Source organism: Heloderma suspectum, chromosome 3 (assembly GCF_057233095.1).
Source record: "Heloderma suspectum isolate Gila_16-S chromosome 3, 16-S_ref, whole genome shotgun sequence".
NCBI lineage: Eukaryota > Metazoa > Chordata > Lepidosauria > Squamata > Helodermatidae > Heloderma > Heloderma suspectum.
This window is the reverse complement of record NC_139460.1, coordinates 146773161-146789588: the sequence shown is the minus strand read 5'-3', so window position 1 is coordinate 146789588 and position 16428 is coordinate 146773161. Positions and strand designations below refer to the sequence as shown.

Here is a 16428-nt window from a genome sequence, read left to right as displayed (position 1 = left end):
GAATGGAATGGGGGACAGTATGCTAAATATTATGTACTACAGTAAATTATGTACATTGTTATGAAGGCTCTTATGTAATTATGTGCGTATTTTTCTGCCTGACGGAAAAACATTTGTATCCATCTATGAACGGACGACAGAACAAAAGGCGCCTGACAATCTGTAAAACACAGATGGAGCAGATTTTACACAGCCCATACATCCCTGCTCTTTAGCGGCCCCACAGCTGTGGAATGTCCTTCCCAGGGAGATCTGCCTGGCGTCTTCATTTTATACATGTAGATGCCAGGTTAAAACCTTCCTATTCCAACAGACATTTAATATGAAATCTATTGAATCGATTATTAACTTCACTACTGGCTCTTTGGTATTTTAAAAAATATTGTTCATGTTCTAATATTTTGATATTGTTTGTTTTGTATTTATTGTTTTGGTTGTTATTGTATTGTTGATTTGGTTTTTTTATAATTTTATGATCTGTCAGTTGGCAGTATATGAATCTGATAGACAGACAGACAGTGGTCATACAGCAATTCTGAAGAGCAAAATAAGTTTCTGAAGAGTGTTCCTGTTTTCCTTGCCTGTTAGTTTCCCAAATTTTTGACATTTGAGCCCCGAGCCATCTTTGTCGGCAGAATCAAATGAACTGCAGTGCAATCCATGGAGGCTTCCCAAATATCTCCTTTGTTCTCACAGAACCCAGGTGACCAACAAACATTCCCGGACATGCAAGAACTTAATCCATTTAATTTAATTTAATGTAGGCTGTGAACATCTACGCCCGAAGGACTTCTGTGTATTCTCAGGGTGTTCTGTGAAACAGCACATGAAATCATCATCAGCAGCTCACTTTAGAAAGCCAGCCTAGAAATTTTGCATACATTCTGTATAGCGGGAGGCAAAGAGGTCTCTGTCACGGACTTTCTGGGTGGTTCTTAGTATCATTTCACTGTCTGCAAAAACAGAAAGAACAGTAGCGAGAGAGAGAGAGAGAGAGAATGAATACTCAATTTTCCCATAGAAATTCAACGTTCCCAGGCTGTCTCCCACCCAGACTGAAATCTGCTTGGCTTTAGCAAGGTGGCTGCATAATGTGCCATCCGACTATAGCCCTGGCAATTTAGGACATTTGTTTTTTTATACTCATGAATTACCACTGACACACACATTTGCCAAAACTGCACCAACTGGTCCTACGAATGCACATTGAATTGACATACCTGGAAGCTAGGTGTCATGACATTATCCCCACACATGCATTATTGTAACCATGTCTCCAGGTCTACCAGTTGTAGTTTGCACGCTGTCAATCAGTTTGAGACTATATTGGTTGGAACAAAACAAACACTCTGCAGTCAGACACAGATTGTCATGAGAATACAGACTACTATTGTTACAATAGTTCTACAATTTTAACAGAGTTCTGTCTGAACATGAAAGAATTCTAATGCAAACTAGCAGACCATAGTGTATCTCCAACAAATATCAGCTCCTGGTACATTGGGGAAGTGGTTTATTGGTTTTTAATCAGTTTTTTTGACATTGTGGCATGGTTTTACCTAGTTGATGAGTCATTTTTATCCTTCTCATTTTTTAGACTGATGTTTTACTTTATTTTATTGTTGATATGTTATTTTATCTCTTTTCACTGCTCTGGAACCCATTTGGGTGGATGAAGTGGAGTGTGTGTATGTGTGTGTGTGACTTTAGAAGACAGCTTGGGATTGCTACAGCCTGAAACTGCAATGCTGTTGAGAGGGCAGGCCCAAACAAATGTGGCTGAATTCCCAAGCTAAAGATAGTACAGGTCATTGCACAATAACAATGCTATGGGCACAATCCAGCAAAACTGAAGCAATGAAGGAGAGTCAAGCATATGTGTAACTCTCTAACTGAAGTTCCTAGGACTTAGAAGTCCTGCACCTTGCCTAGTTCACGTTCTATATAAATGATTTATTAACAGCAATAGGGATGGGGGAGACATCCATTCAGTTCACATATTAATGCAAATTTACTTAATGTTGTACTTTTGAGCCACTATGTGAACTGAAACTCAGTTATCCTTTGTAATTCACACTTCTCCAAATTTTCCAGTGGAACTCCCCAATCAAAAAATGTATACAAAAATGCATATATTGGGGAAAAATAATGTTCATACATGCATCATATTAGGAAAAATGCTGGCAAAAATGTGATAATAGGCAAAAATGTATGCATTCTGAGAAATGTGCACAAAAATGCTTATGAATTTTCATGCAATTTTTTTAAAAATCCTTAGAAAATATCGGATTTTTAAAAAGAATTTAGGGGAAAAAATCTAAAAGAATTGGCATGAACCAAACTTAAGACTTGAGAAATTCTCAGGGTTCAAGATGAATGGCAAAATGAGAAACAAAGGGAAACCAAAATTAACAGCTTTGTCGATCCCTAAATAGGAATTGCTGTTCTCTTGCCAGATAGAAAAAAGTAGTAGCTTCATAAATTACCAATTTGTGTTGGCTTGCATGTGCATCCTTTCGAGTAACATTCAACCCTATTTCAAGGAGAAATGGAAAGTGGACTTTTTGACTACATTGAATGTATAGAAAATAGAACATAAAGCAATATTTTCCTTGTTAATGTAAATATTTTTAAGGAGCAATCCTATGGCTGCTAGACATTGTCTAGACAGCTATAGGATTTTTTGGTTTTCTGGAACCGAGCTTGGAGCCAGGGGTCCAAGCTTGGTTACCTGAAAGCGCATTCCCCACCCCCTCCCTTGCTACCTCGTAGGCAGCACAGTTCTCGCCGGTCTCCGCACTTGGAAATGGAGTGTGGACAGGGTGAAAAGGGGGTGTTCCCAGGGCGGGGAGGGGAGGAGAGCACAGAAGCATCATTATGATGCTTCCTATGCACTGCTATGACACTTCCTATGTTCCGTCTGACCTCCCCCGTTCACACTCCAACGTCCCCAGCTAGACAGCCAAAATCGGCTGTCTAGCCACAAATGCAGGGTGGCTGGAGTATGGAGGAGAGGATCCCCTCTGTGCTAGCCCACCCTGCATTGGATAGTCAGCCACCTCCGAGTTCGGAGGCAACTGACTATCCCGATAGGATTGCACCTTTAATTACTTCATGTAGCAGCCTCCTAGCAGATATATATCAGGCAGTCAGCAGGGTATCTACAAACAGGCACTTTAGCAAGATTGCTGGGAGAATTATCAACAACCTCCGATATGCAGACGATACCACCCTAATGGCAGAAAGCGAAGAGGATCTAAAGAGCCTCTTGTTGAGGGTGAAAGAGGAAAGTGCAAAAGCTGGTTTGAAACTCAACATTAAAAAAACTAAGATCATGGCATCTGGCCCCATCACTTCCTGGCGTATGGAAGGGGAAGAAATGGAAGCAGTGACAGATTTTACTTTCTTGGGCTCCAAGATCACCGCAGACGGTGACTGTAGCCATGAAATTAAAAGACGCTTGCTCCTTGGGAGGAAAGCTATGGCAAACCTAGACAGCATAGTAAGAAGAAGAGACATCACCTTGCCGACAAAGGTCCGTCTAATCAAAGCAATGGTTTTCCCAGTAGTAATGTATGGCTGTGAGAGCTGGACTATAAGGAAGGCTGAGCGCCAAAGAATTGATGCTTTCGAACTGTGGTGCTGGAGAAGACTCTTAACGAGTCCCCTGGACTGCAAGGAGGTCAAATCAGTCCATCCTAAAGGAAATCAACCCTGACTGCTCATTGGAAGGACAGATACTGAAGCTGAAGCTCCAATATTTTGACCACCTAATGCGAAGAGAAAACTCCCTGGAAAAGACCCTGATGCTGGGAAAGACTGAAGGCAAAAGGAGAAGGGGATGGCAGAGGATGAGATGGCTAGATAGCATCACTGATGCAATGAATATGAACTTGAGCACGCTCCGGGAGAGAGCGCAGGACAGGAAGGCCTGGCGTGCTATGGTCCATGGGGTCACGAAGAGTCGGACACGACTGAACGACTGAACAACAACAACAACAACAACAATACTGTCTAATGAACAGTAGGGTACATCTCACATCTTTTATCCTTGAAATATTTACTTTTCTCTGCCCATAGAGATGGGCTTGGAGTTGTCTGAGGCACATCAGGCCTGTTCACACATGCTAAGTGGATGACTTGTTTTCTCAGTTGATTTCTTAACATTTGATCACTCACAGTTGAACATGTGAGCTTATTCTATTGAAAGTCTTGCATTTCCAGTTATGTGAAGTCATATAAAACATTTGCTTTGGACAAAGTTTTATGCAGATTTATCAAATTCACATCTGCTGAACCAACGAGCAAACTGGAAAGAGCTGCACATCAGAACTTGCACTTTCCCAAATTTAGCACTACAGTTATCTACTAAAAAACAAACAAACCAAAAAACCCAAACTAATAAACAAAAAACAAAAAACAAACCAATGCTCAAATGTGGGCACATCTGAGAAAAGTGCACAAAAAAATTATAAGCTACTGAAAAGTGTGCACAAAAGTGCACACAATACTGAAAATAATGCACAGAAAGATATTATAAAAGGGAAAATGGCTTGCAAATAAGTGCACAATTGGCAAATGTGTGCACAAAATGTGTGTATTAGTAATGTGCAAGTTAATGCATACAAATGTTTCTGTGGACTTTTAAAATAAAATTCATACATTGATGCGGAATAGGGCTGAACCAAACTTAAGGTTGGGAAACTGAACAGAAATGAAAATGACAGATTCCCTCATCCCTAACTCTAGTTGCATGGAAGTAGCTTACATACAGCTGGCTATGTGTTACAAGGCACCAAAATTATCTTTTCTAAATACATAATTCCTGTTACATCTATAGCTTAGATACATCTTCCACTATTTTCATCTGGCATGCTGTATTTGGATGGAGTAACAATGCATAGAGACAGGGAAATTTGAAACTATTTGGGAACGAAACACAACTGCTTCCAAAGCATATGCTAAACCAACATTTGCACATTCACAGTATAGAATGTTGATTAAATACTTGTTTTAGTTAACAAATATCTGGTTTGCATATTAGCTGTGGATTTCCAACACACAGTCAGTATTTGTGGTTGTGCATATAAGATTTCATACATTGTATAATTTGAAATGCACTTGCTATGGAGAATCTTCTATTGGGTGCTTTTAGTTAGAGAAATCATTCAGAGGATTTCTTCTGTGTATCTTGTGAGACACCCACTTTTTAATAAATAAGTGGGTTTCTTCAAGCATAATTCTTTGTTTCTTTAAACATCAGCTCATTTAGGTCAAACACTTCAGAAATCACAATCCACAAAGTGACAGATCTTAATGCACCACAAACCCAAACAGTTAAAAAGACACAGAGCACTACGTCCTCATTCTGTCTATAGAGCATTTTGATGCTATTGAAGTATTGAACAGAACCTCCAGCTGGGTAGATACAATTCCTTTCATGGGCCATTTTTGTTCCACTCACATTCAGCACATAGATGAAGAAAGCAAACATTTAGACCAAAGTTTGATTAATTCAACCATTCACACTGTTCTTTCCTGCAAAGATTAGTTTAAGGAATTCAAGGCCGATTCTCAAGGTTACTGTGATTATATATTTGAATCTGACTAAGTGATTCTGCTGCTCTGTTTAAGTGCTAGTTTTACACAGTATTGCTGTTGCTTAATAGAAACATTTAGTGATGAACCCATGCTTGTTTATGTCCCTGCCTTGAGTTGTTTATGTGAGCCGTAGCAAATACATTATAGTTATAATATCATTTTTTTCAATGTTTTATGTTCTACCATCCCCATTTGGATTCAGTTCATTTCTTTCACAAAGTAACTGAGCACTGGTGTAATGCTGAGACTTCAGTGTGGGAGCTCTGAGCTGAATCCTTGGTTCAACTATCCAAGTCATGAGTTCACTTGAAGACCTTAGGAAAGCCATTATTGTTTCAGAGGCTTCCCTGTCCAAATCTGTAATCTTATCTGGGGGATAATAACATTAGCCCATTTTATAGGTTTGTTGCAAGAATTACTGAGATGATGTTTGTGTGAAATGCTTTGAATGTGCAAAAAATCATAGTTTCATAGCAAAAAAATCAAAACATTACTGCTGTGTGGGTATAAAAGAAAAGGAGATGTTATGCCAGAAGGTACAGTTCCAGTTCAATAAACAAAATGTGTTCTTATCCAGTGTATCTTCACAGCACAATCTCAGATAGGTAGGATACACTGAGAGTGAGTTGCTCAAGGCCACCCAATGATCGTTGTCACTCAAAACATATTTGAATGAGCAACTCCCTGTTCTAAAACCAACATTCTACCGCTACGACACACTGATCCCCAGTGATACAATTAGTCATAAATTAACTGAGGCTTGCCACCCCAGAGAGGTTTACTAGTTGCAAACGCTGATTCTTATCCGCTAATTTCCATCCACAACTCTCTTGGAATACCTGATCTATTGATTTCAATTAGGGATGTGAGAACACATCCCAGCTTGGGTTCTCCGGGCACCCACAAGCATTCCCCTCGATTGCTGGCACTCTGGGCTGCAGTCAAGCGCCCCCTCCATGCTCAATGAGCAGCCCACAACTTACCCAGGACTAGGGATGGCGGAGAATTTCTCCCCGAAACTTCAGGGGGCCGAGCGCCAACGTGTTCGGCCCCCCAAACAAGTTTCGGGGAGAAATTCTCTGCACCCCCCCACCCCCCGCATCCCCCCCAGGACAGGACTTACCTTTGGCGAATGTCCCTCCTGGTGGCGGGTCCGGCCAGCGGTTCGTCGGGTCTTCGTCCGGGGCGGGAGCGGCAGCCGGTCTTTCGACCGGCTGCCGCCGCCGCCATTGCAATAAAAGAAAAAGAAAAAAAACGCCCCCGTGATAGGCTACGTGACAATTAACGTAGCCTATCACAGCTAGATTTGCAAAGTCAGCCATGATAGGCTACGTAAATCGTCACGTAGCCTATCACGGGTGACTTTTTTTTTTAAAAAAAAGCGCGTACAGATAACGGCAGCCCCCATAGGGAGCCGCCATTCGCGTTCCTTATTTGGTCGCTGTAGTCTACGTAAAGATTACGTAGACTACGGCGAAAATAAGGGCAACGCTATTTGCGTTGCCCTTATTTTCGCCGTAGTCTACGTAAAGATTTACGTAGACTACAGAGACAAAATAAGGAACGCGAATGGCGGCTCCCTATGGGGGCCACCATTTGCGTACGCGCTTTTTTTTTTTTAAAGTCACCTGTGATAGGCTACGTGACGATTTACGTAGCCTATCACGGCTGACTTTGCAGATCTAGCCATGATAGGCTACGTTAATCGTCACGTAGCCTATCATGGGGGCGGTTATTTTTTACTTTTAATTTCGTGGCCGGGCAAGGCGAGGCACCTCCTCCCCGGCCTGAACTTCGCGGGGGGAGCAGCGAAGCGCCTCCCCTCCACCGTGAAAAGCTGCGAGACCAGGTAAGTGACTTTCGTGCACCCCTACCTAGGACTGTTCGTCTCTGTGCCCATCGCCACATTTTTTTTAAAAAAAAAGGTGATCGGCAGCACTTGCCCTTAGAGTTATACACAAAATAGCTCTATGAACTAGAGTCTATGGACGTTTCACAGCGCTTTTTGCATATAAGTCTATGTGCCCATACTTGTCTCCCACCAAAAGTACGTCGGTCGTGTCAGGGTTCAGCAAGTGTTTGCTACAGACCACCTCTTGCTTGCTAACTGTATCCATGACGTACAGAATAACACTCCTGATCTGATCAATTTTATCTGCAAAGTGCCTTTCCAAGGCCTCACAGGAGGCCTTAGAATGCTCCAGCAGTTCTGGAGCAACTGGACTGACCAGGCTCCGGACCACTTGGAACAGCCTCCTGGGACAGCACTCTGTGGATGCGATAGAGGCGGCATAGTATTCCTTTTTTGCTGCCTTCACCGCCACGTGATAGGCTGAAGATACAGCTCTAGCCCATGTCTGGTCATTAGGGTTGGCGGAGAATTTCTCCCTGAAACTTCGGGGGGCCGAGCGCCAACGTGTTCGGCCCCCCGAAGAAGTTTCGGGGAGAAATTCTCCCCCCCCGTGCCCCCCCCGGGACGGGACTTACCTTTCCCGAATGTCCCTCCCGGTGGCGGGTCCCGGCGGCAGTTCGTTGGAGCGAGACTTCCGCCACCGGCGCTCTAGCTGTCTCACCTCCTGTTTCAGGGCTCGTAACCACGGATTGAACCATGGTGCAGTTTGAACCCTGTTCAGGGGGAAAGGGTATTTCAGAGCCATCCAATCTAATGCCCCAGTGATTGCAGCATTTCTGCCGCCCACCAGGGTCTTGACCAAGTGGCCGTTTGCATGCTCCAGAGAATCCTCAAGCATGTTCAGGAATCCATTCGGATCCATAAGACGCCTGGGGTGGACCATTTTAATGGGTCCTCCACCCCTGCGGAGGGGTTGTGGAACCAAGAAGTCTAACGTCACCAGATAGTGATCTGACCATGACAAGGGGGTGGTGGATATACCCCCGACTTCCAGATCACTTCCCGCTTCTCCAGAAACAAACACAAAGTCTAGCGCATGACTGGCTACATGGGTGGGCTCAGTTGGAATAGGGCACAGCTCCCAGGAAGCCATGGTCTCCATGAAGTTCCGAGGTGCCCCCCTGAGGACAGCCTCTGAATGTACTTTGAAGTCCCCCAACACCAATAAGTTAGAGGACTGTACACACACATCAGAGACCACCTCAAGCACCTCAGCCAGGGAGTCAGTCATGCAGCGGGGTGAATGGTACATGAGCAGAATCCCCAGACTGCCCTTTGGGCCCAACCTCCAATACATGCACTCATCAACCTTGGTCTCCCGGAGAGGGGGTCTGGTGAAGACCAAGGACTCCCAGTAGATAACAGCCACTCCCCCTCCCTGATCCCCAGCCCTCAGCTGCTGTGCATATGAAAATCCAGCTGGGCACATGGCTGCAACAGTTGGAGCAGTGGCCTCAGCCAGCCAGGTCTCTGTAATACATGCTAGGTCTGCACCCTCATCTCGGATCATGTCATGGATGACAGAAGTTTTCTGCGTAACCTACCAGATAATTGCAGAGCAGCATTGAAGGCCAGAAGGTGGAGTCATGCTTCCCCCAGCTATCCTTTGGCTCTGGACAGGCCTGGAACAGGGGATACATATTACACATCTCTTTCTTGTTCCCCTTACCTGGCATGGCCTGCCCCTAGCATGACCAGCAGCCCTTCCACTTGTAGTCAGGCACCCCTCCATCATGCCTAGATCCAGCCCAGCTGTGAGCCCTCTACCTCCTGCTTCTGAGGGTCGCTGCTGAGGCCGGCAGAGGCACCAGCAGCCCTTCCACTGTGACCTGATGAACTTTGCATCTAAGAATCTAGTGCAATCTAAGAATCTTTGCAATCTAAGAATCTCTCAAGCGTGTACTGGAAGAGCGCAAGCATGCAAGCAATTATTACCATTAATCATTTATACAGCACTTATAATCTTTACTTTGTTCACCTTACAACTGATCTGGGAAATAGGCCACAGATTTGAAATGTTAGAATTGGACTACTCTACCTAAGACATGTCTGAAGACCTCTAGGCCAGTTCTACACCTTGTATCATATCATTATGATCCCATCATGGTAACACAATATCCCTCTTGCACATTTATACCACATAATGACATTTGTTGCGATATACTGGGGTTGGAGTTGATGGTCTTATGGGCCCCTTCCAACCCTACTATACTATGATACTATTCTATGATATTGGATAATGTGGAATAAAAAGCAGGACATAACACTACGATGGTGGTATATAGGATGTGTAATGTGCCCCAGCAGTTATCAATGCACTTCAATGCCACTATAAAGCAGGAGTGTAGATCTAGCTTAAGAATCTAGTGCCTGAATTAGCTTTTCTCCTCTTCCCTCCCACCCCCATTTCCTTTTGTGTCATGTCTTCTAGAATGCAGGCAGGCACTGTCATATTTCTTTTCTTTGTAAGCTGCCTTGGGAGCCATTTTTTTTTTAAAAAAAACCTTATTTCTATGGTTTGTTAATCAAGAAGCTTTAATATCAGTGTACACATTTCAAAGGCACATTGAATGTAAGATGTGAGCACCCCTGATGGCAGGTCTGGCCTATCAATCTCCTGATAATCACCTTGCCGTGTAATTACGAACGGGAAACAGGATGAATTTGGTCCCTTTGTGAGATGATCAGATTCATTTCAGTTGTCTGAAAATATTGTCACTTTCTGAATTTTATACACACACACACACATTTCAACAAATATTTAAATTCGACTTCATGCCTCTTCAAATCAAAATCAGATTGGGAAGCTTGGGTTTGAGCAATGCAATAAGGCAAGCCCAAGCATAACCAGAATGTGCCCCAGATCACAACAAGCACAATATTAATTTCTACCTTAGGCTTTTCAGGTTGTTTTTATAGGTTGCAAAATGCAATCTGGATGTCTGAGCAACAGCAGTAAAATTTCAGTGACCAATTAGCTGATATATAGGTATGTCATTTTTATAACTATGCTCAAGGATGCAGGATAGCTGCTAATTTGAATCCAGTAAAAAAAAGGAAATTCTCCTACCTAAACCATCCTTGCATTATTCATAGTGGAAAAGTAACACAAGATTTACGGAGCAAAAAAACAAAGTGTTTTACACAGCAATTTCAATAATACATGCCTCGGTACTCCAAATTCTTCAGCAAGCCATTTCTTAGCAGATACATGGAAATTATTCAGCCAGGCCTGTCACTTAAATCTTATAAGATCCATGCTTAGATTCAGTATTCACTGCCACTGACAGTTCTGCATTAGTTTCATTGCCAGCCATGAGCACAGAGAAAGATAATTATGTATTAAACATGTGACTTCCATACGGCTTTGTTAATTAATCTTTGCCATTCTATTGGATTCCTCTGTGCTTTTTCCCCAAAGAATTAAAATAGACTGTCTTCCATGTGAATCTTTTGTGACTTGGTATGTTAAAAAATGAAATGCATTGGCAGAAAGTTTCAGAGAATTTTCTGGGCTGTGTATAGATGTATTATTTTTAGAGAAATTTCAAATTTGCCTCTCTGACGCTATCTGCATCTAATCCTGCTATGGTAGCTGAATAAGCCATATACACATAATAAAGGTAGGGTTGCCACCAGAAGAGATCCAATACACCATATTGCGGTGGTTCCGGTCCTTCCTGTCTGGCAGGTACCAGAGGGTAGCACTGGGAGAGGAGGTTTCAGACCCATGGCCACTTACTTGTGGGGTGCCACAGGGTTCCATCCTCTCCCCGATGCTATTTAACATCTATGTGAAGCCGCTGGGGGCTATCATCAGGAGGTTTGGGGTGCAGTGTCATCAATATATGGATGACACACAGCTCTACCTCTCATTCAAATCTTCACCAAGGTTGGCCGTAGAATCCCTGTCCAAATGTCTGGAGATGGTGAGTGGCTGGATAGGGAGGAATAAGCTGAAGTTAAACCCTGACAAGACCGAGGTACTTTTGGTGGGACACAAGAGGAGGCTAGGGGATGTTGACCTGGTGTTGAATGGGGTACGGTTACCCTTGAAAGACCAGGTCAGCAGCCTGGGGGTCATTTTGGACTCCCAGCTGTCCATGGAGGCTCAGGTGTCAGCTGTGAGCCGGACAGCGCTGTATCAACTCCATCTGATACGGCGGCTGCGCCCCTTCCTTCCCGACCATCTGCTCCCATCGGTAGTACATGCCCTGGTCTCCTCTCGTTTAGACTATTGTAATGCGCTCTACGTGGGGTTACCCTTAAAGATGGTTCGGAAACTGCAGCTGGTACAGAAGGCGGCGGCTCGCCTGATTAAAGGCAGCCGACGGCGAGATCACATCACTCCAGTGCTGAAGGAGTTGCACTGGTTACCAGTTGTTTTCCGGGCCAAATTCAAGGTGTTGGTTTTGACCTTTAAAACCCTATATGGTTCCAGCCCAGCCTATCTTAAGGAGCGCCTCCAGCAGCACCAGACAGGCCGCTTAACAAGATCAGCCTCGGATGGCCTTCTCTCTGTCCTAGGGATGGCGGAGAATTTCTCCTCGAAACTTCGGGGGGTCAAGCGCCAATGTGTTCGGCCCCCTGAAGAAGTTATGGGGAGAAATTCTCCGCACCCCCCCATCCCCCGTACCACCCCCGGGACGGGACTTACCTTTCCTGAATGTCCCTCCCGGCGGCGGGTCCCGGCGGCGGTTCGTCGGGTCTTCGTCAGGGGCGGGGGCGGCAGCCGATCTTTCAACCAGCTGCCGCTGCTGCCATTCCAATAAAAGTAAAAAAAAAAAAAAAACGCCCCCGTGATAGGCTACGTGACGATTAACATAGCCTATCACGGCTAGATTTGCAAAGTCAGCCGTGATAGGCTACGTAAATCATCACGTAGCCTATCACGGGTGACTTTAAAAAAAAAAAAGCGCATACGCAAATGGCGGCCCCCATAGGGAGCCGCCATTCGAGTTCCTTATTTGGTCGCTGTAGTCTACGTAAATCTTTACGTAGACTATGGCGAAAATAAGGGCAACGCAAATAGCGTTGCCCTTATTTTCGCCGTACTCTACGTAAAGATTTACGTAGACTACAGCGACCAAATAAGGAACGCGAATGGCGGCTCCCTATGGGGGCCGCCATTTGCATACGCGCTTTTTTTTTTTAAAGTCACCCGTGATAGGCTACGTGACGATTTACGTAGCCTATCACGGCTGACTTTGCAAATCTAGCCGTGATAGGCTACGTTAATCGTCACGTAGCCTATCACGGGGGTGGTTTTTTTAAAAAAAAACTTTTGATTTCGCGGCCGGGTGAGGCGAGGCGCCTCCTCCCTGGCCTGAATTTCGGCCAGGCGAGGCAGGAAGCCTCCCTCCCCGGCCTGAACTTCGGGGGGAGAGCAGCGAAGCGCCTCCCCCCCACCGCGAAAAGCTGCGAGACCAGGTAAGTGGCTTTCGTGCACTCCTACTCTGTCCCATCAGCCAGGACAGCTAGACTGGTGGGGACGAGGGAGAGGGCCTTTTCTGTGGTGGCCCCCACTCTGTGGAACTCCCTCCCTAGGGAACTCTGTCATGCCCCCTCTTTAATGAGCTTCCGTCATGCATTAAAAACGTGGTTGTTCAGGCAGGCATTTGGGGTGGGTTAGGGTATTTTAGAAAATGTTTTTATGGTAGAATTTTTTGTTTTAAACTGTTTTATTGTATGTTGTACATCGCCCAGAGTGGCTGGGTGACCAGCCAGATGGGCGATTAATAAATTTAATAATAAATAATAAATAAATAAATAAATAAAAATAATACATGGTGAAATGGTAAGAAAAATGATATATAGCCTGTGTCAGAATATTAACAGTGGTTTAGTTTTATATACCACACAGACAGTATGTTCTAATAAAGTTATTTTTGCAAACCATCTTGAACAAAGAACACTACTCTTCAATACTAAAGAAGGAACCAAAACTTGGGCATTATCCTTTGCTGCCTGTGCACTAGTGGGACTTACTGCTAGTGCAATGAGAAGCTAGTGGTTTCTGAGGCATCCAGAAAGAGCAGAAATGTGCATTTCCAGAATGGGGCAGGTGAGTGGAGCTCACAGAAGGGAGCTTTGCTGACCTGTCCCAATCTGGAAATGGGTCTTTCTGCTAATTTCTAGGTTTGCTTTTGGAAGTCCTAGTAGTTCCTGTTGAGCTAGTGGTGAGTCCCACAGGCATAACAGAACTCAAAGAGGTGCAGTATAGGATACTGCCTGTTAACAGGTGGCCTAACTTAAGGAGCGGGCCTAGTTGCTTCTTCAGAATAAGGTTTCAAAACTCAAGGGGGTGTTAGCACTAGTATTCACCAGACAAGAGTTTCTGCATGGATTCCATGCTCACCGTGTGTATGGTAACTCAACTCACCAGTAGGGAAGATTAGGATTGTCACAGAGTATGAATGTAATGCATATTGTTGATAAGAATTCATTGTATTTCATAGGAGTGCTATTCCTACTTATCTGTGTATGCTAACTGTAAGTCTGTAAGACATTAGTAATAGATGTGATTAGTTCTGTCTAGATTGTGAGATAACGTGAGTAATGGAAAGCTTTCTTGGAAATGGAGCAAGGATGCCACAAGTGGGTTAGTTAAGTACTGGGAGCAGAAAGCTGCTTAGCTTAGGAGGGATACCTTCATCTAAGTGTTACTTGTGTCGGTGGCAAACCTGGCTACACTGGGAGAAACGGGAATAGTGGTATGACCAGGTCTGAAACTCAGGATGAGGTCATCCAAATATGGGTTGTAAAAAACAGGCTTCTGAACCAATTGCCCAGAGAGATCATAGGAGAACAAGAAGCCTACCAAACATGATCACCTAAGCTCTACAAGCCATGCTTGCCAGATAGGTATCTATAAGATTTTAATGATGGCTGGTTTGTTGGTTGAGAAGAATAGAACATTAATTTTATTAAGAAATATGCTAGCCACAATTTCCATTATGCTTCTACTCACCCTAATTGCATGACATGTAGTAATGTGTTTTGCTTGTTTTATCATTACAAAGTTTTGCTATTCTCCATACTGTTTGAGCGATACAGATATATTTTGTGGTACCACTTTGTGTTATTTGGCTTGAGAGGTGTGTCAGGGTCCACAACTCATATCAATTAATTCTTGAAGCCCAAAACACTCAGCTGGGATTCATACATCTGTTGCTGAGTGGGGTCTGTCCATACAGTCACAGTTTTCTCTCTTGGTCAGGTGAGTCATAGACACACTTGTTCATACAAGAAAAGCGAGCTAGTTGGCTGGAGCGGGAATAGGTTACCTGCCTCAGGATTATGTGAACAGGCTCTTTCTTTCAAGCTTCATTCAGGACGATCACCTGAAGCTGATTTTGTTTCATCTGGAAGAGTTAAAAACCACACTTGCAGAATAGTTGCTTTGAGCAATACAAATGTACACAGATTTTCCCTCTGGTAATATAATGTGATAAAAGAGTTTTAATTTAAATTATATCCAAATACATTTCTGTGATTGAGTCCAATATCCTCCTGAGAGTGGCTAACCAGATGCTTCTGGGAATCCCATAAACAGGGTCTGAAAGAATTAGGCCTATCCTCTTGCTTGACCTTTTCCCTGCCTATCTTACAACTGTAAGCCTGTGTACAGTGCCTAATTCATGGATGTGAATTATGTTAAACAATAGTGGTGGTGATAGTACTGTTAGAAAACCAATGTTGCAGTCATCAACATTTCAGGACTACAGTTGGCGGAACCTTGCTGATTGTAGTGAAATGGGAAAATCAGAAATTAATTTTCTGGTAATTGATTTATTCTAAACCAGAACTATATGATGCAGAATGAGCATCAGCTACGTAAGTTATATTCACAGCTGAAAGACTTACTTTTCACCCCTCTTGCCTCGCTATTCTTTTTACCTTGTGTGTCATGTCTTTTTAGATTGTAAGCCTGCAGGCAGGGACTGTCTTCTTTTATTGATTATTTGTAAGCCACTCTGGGATAGGGATGCTAGAGAAATTCAAGATTGATTAAAATGAGCTCGGAGTTCTAAGAATTTGACCTGTGGAATCCGCTGTGGAGCAACTCCCCCCCCCCCCGGCTGTGTGGCGTTCATGGACTTTCGGATGAAATTTATGTGAAATTTTCCCAAAATTTATGCATATAAATCCATAGAAAAATACGTACGTTTCTGCAGAGGAAACATTGAATGGAATGGGGTACAATACGCTAAATGTTATGTACTGAGGTAAATTATGCAAATACTTATATAATTATTTGCATATTTTTCCACATGACAAAAAAAAAGAGATTCTCATCTGTCTGTGTGCAGACAATGGAATGAAAGGCACCTGACAATCCGTGAAACACAGACAGAGCGGATTTTACACAGTCCATACATCCCTACTCTGGGAGTGTTTTTGGCTGAGGAGAAGAATGAAAATAATCTAAATAGATAAATAAAAAGTTGTAAATCTATAGAAACATTCTGGGGAAAATTCTCTAGTAGTACATCTGGTACATAGCTCATTTTGTGTCCCCTGCCCCTATTTATAAATCTATGTCAGTTTTATATTACTTTTTTCTGTCATTCCTTTCCCCAAAGAATCTTGGGAAATGTAGTGAGATGGATGCTGACATTTCTGTTAGGGCCCCTTATCCTTGTGTATCCTTTTACATAGGACAGGATGTATTATTGGTCCAATCTATGGTGTGGCTATGCCATCTGTCTCTAACATAATCCTGAGCTGGAAGGAAGACATAAATATATGTGTGGCTGTTGCTGTTTTTAAAGCCTGGAAGTTCCATAGCAGATGCTACTCCAAAGAGAAGGGAGCATATTTGAAACAATACCATTATAAGTATAAAACATGTTTGAGCATGGGAGAATATATCAACCATCTATGTCCATACAGTAAGAACTAGGAGGGTGCTA

The 16428-nt window shown here is 43.4% G+C and overlaps 1 long non-coding RNA gene across 1 annotated transcript; it reads right to left on the bottom strand.

The window, feature by feature from the left end:
• Positions 1–731: 731 nt before the first annotated feature.
• Positions 732–12270, bottom strand: LOC146350320 (uncharacterized). Its single transcript, XR_014788834.1, has 5 exons — positions 12171–12270; positions 11256–11450; positions 9058–9135; positions 8089–8226; positions 732–953 (listed from the first exon to the last, which is right to left on the bottom strand). It is a non-coding gene; the product is annotated as an uncharacterized LOC146350320 (long non-coding RNA).
• Positions 12271–16428: the final 4158 nt, after the last annotated feature.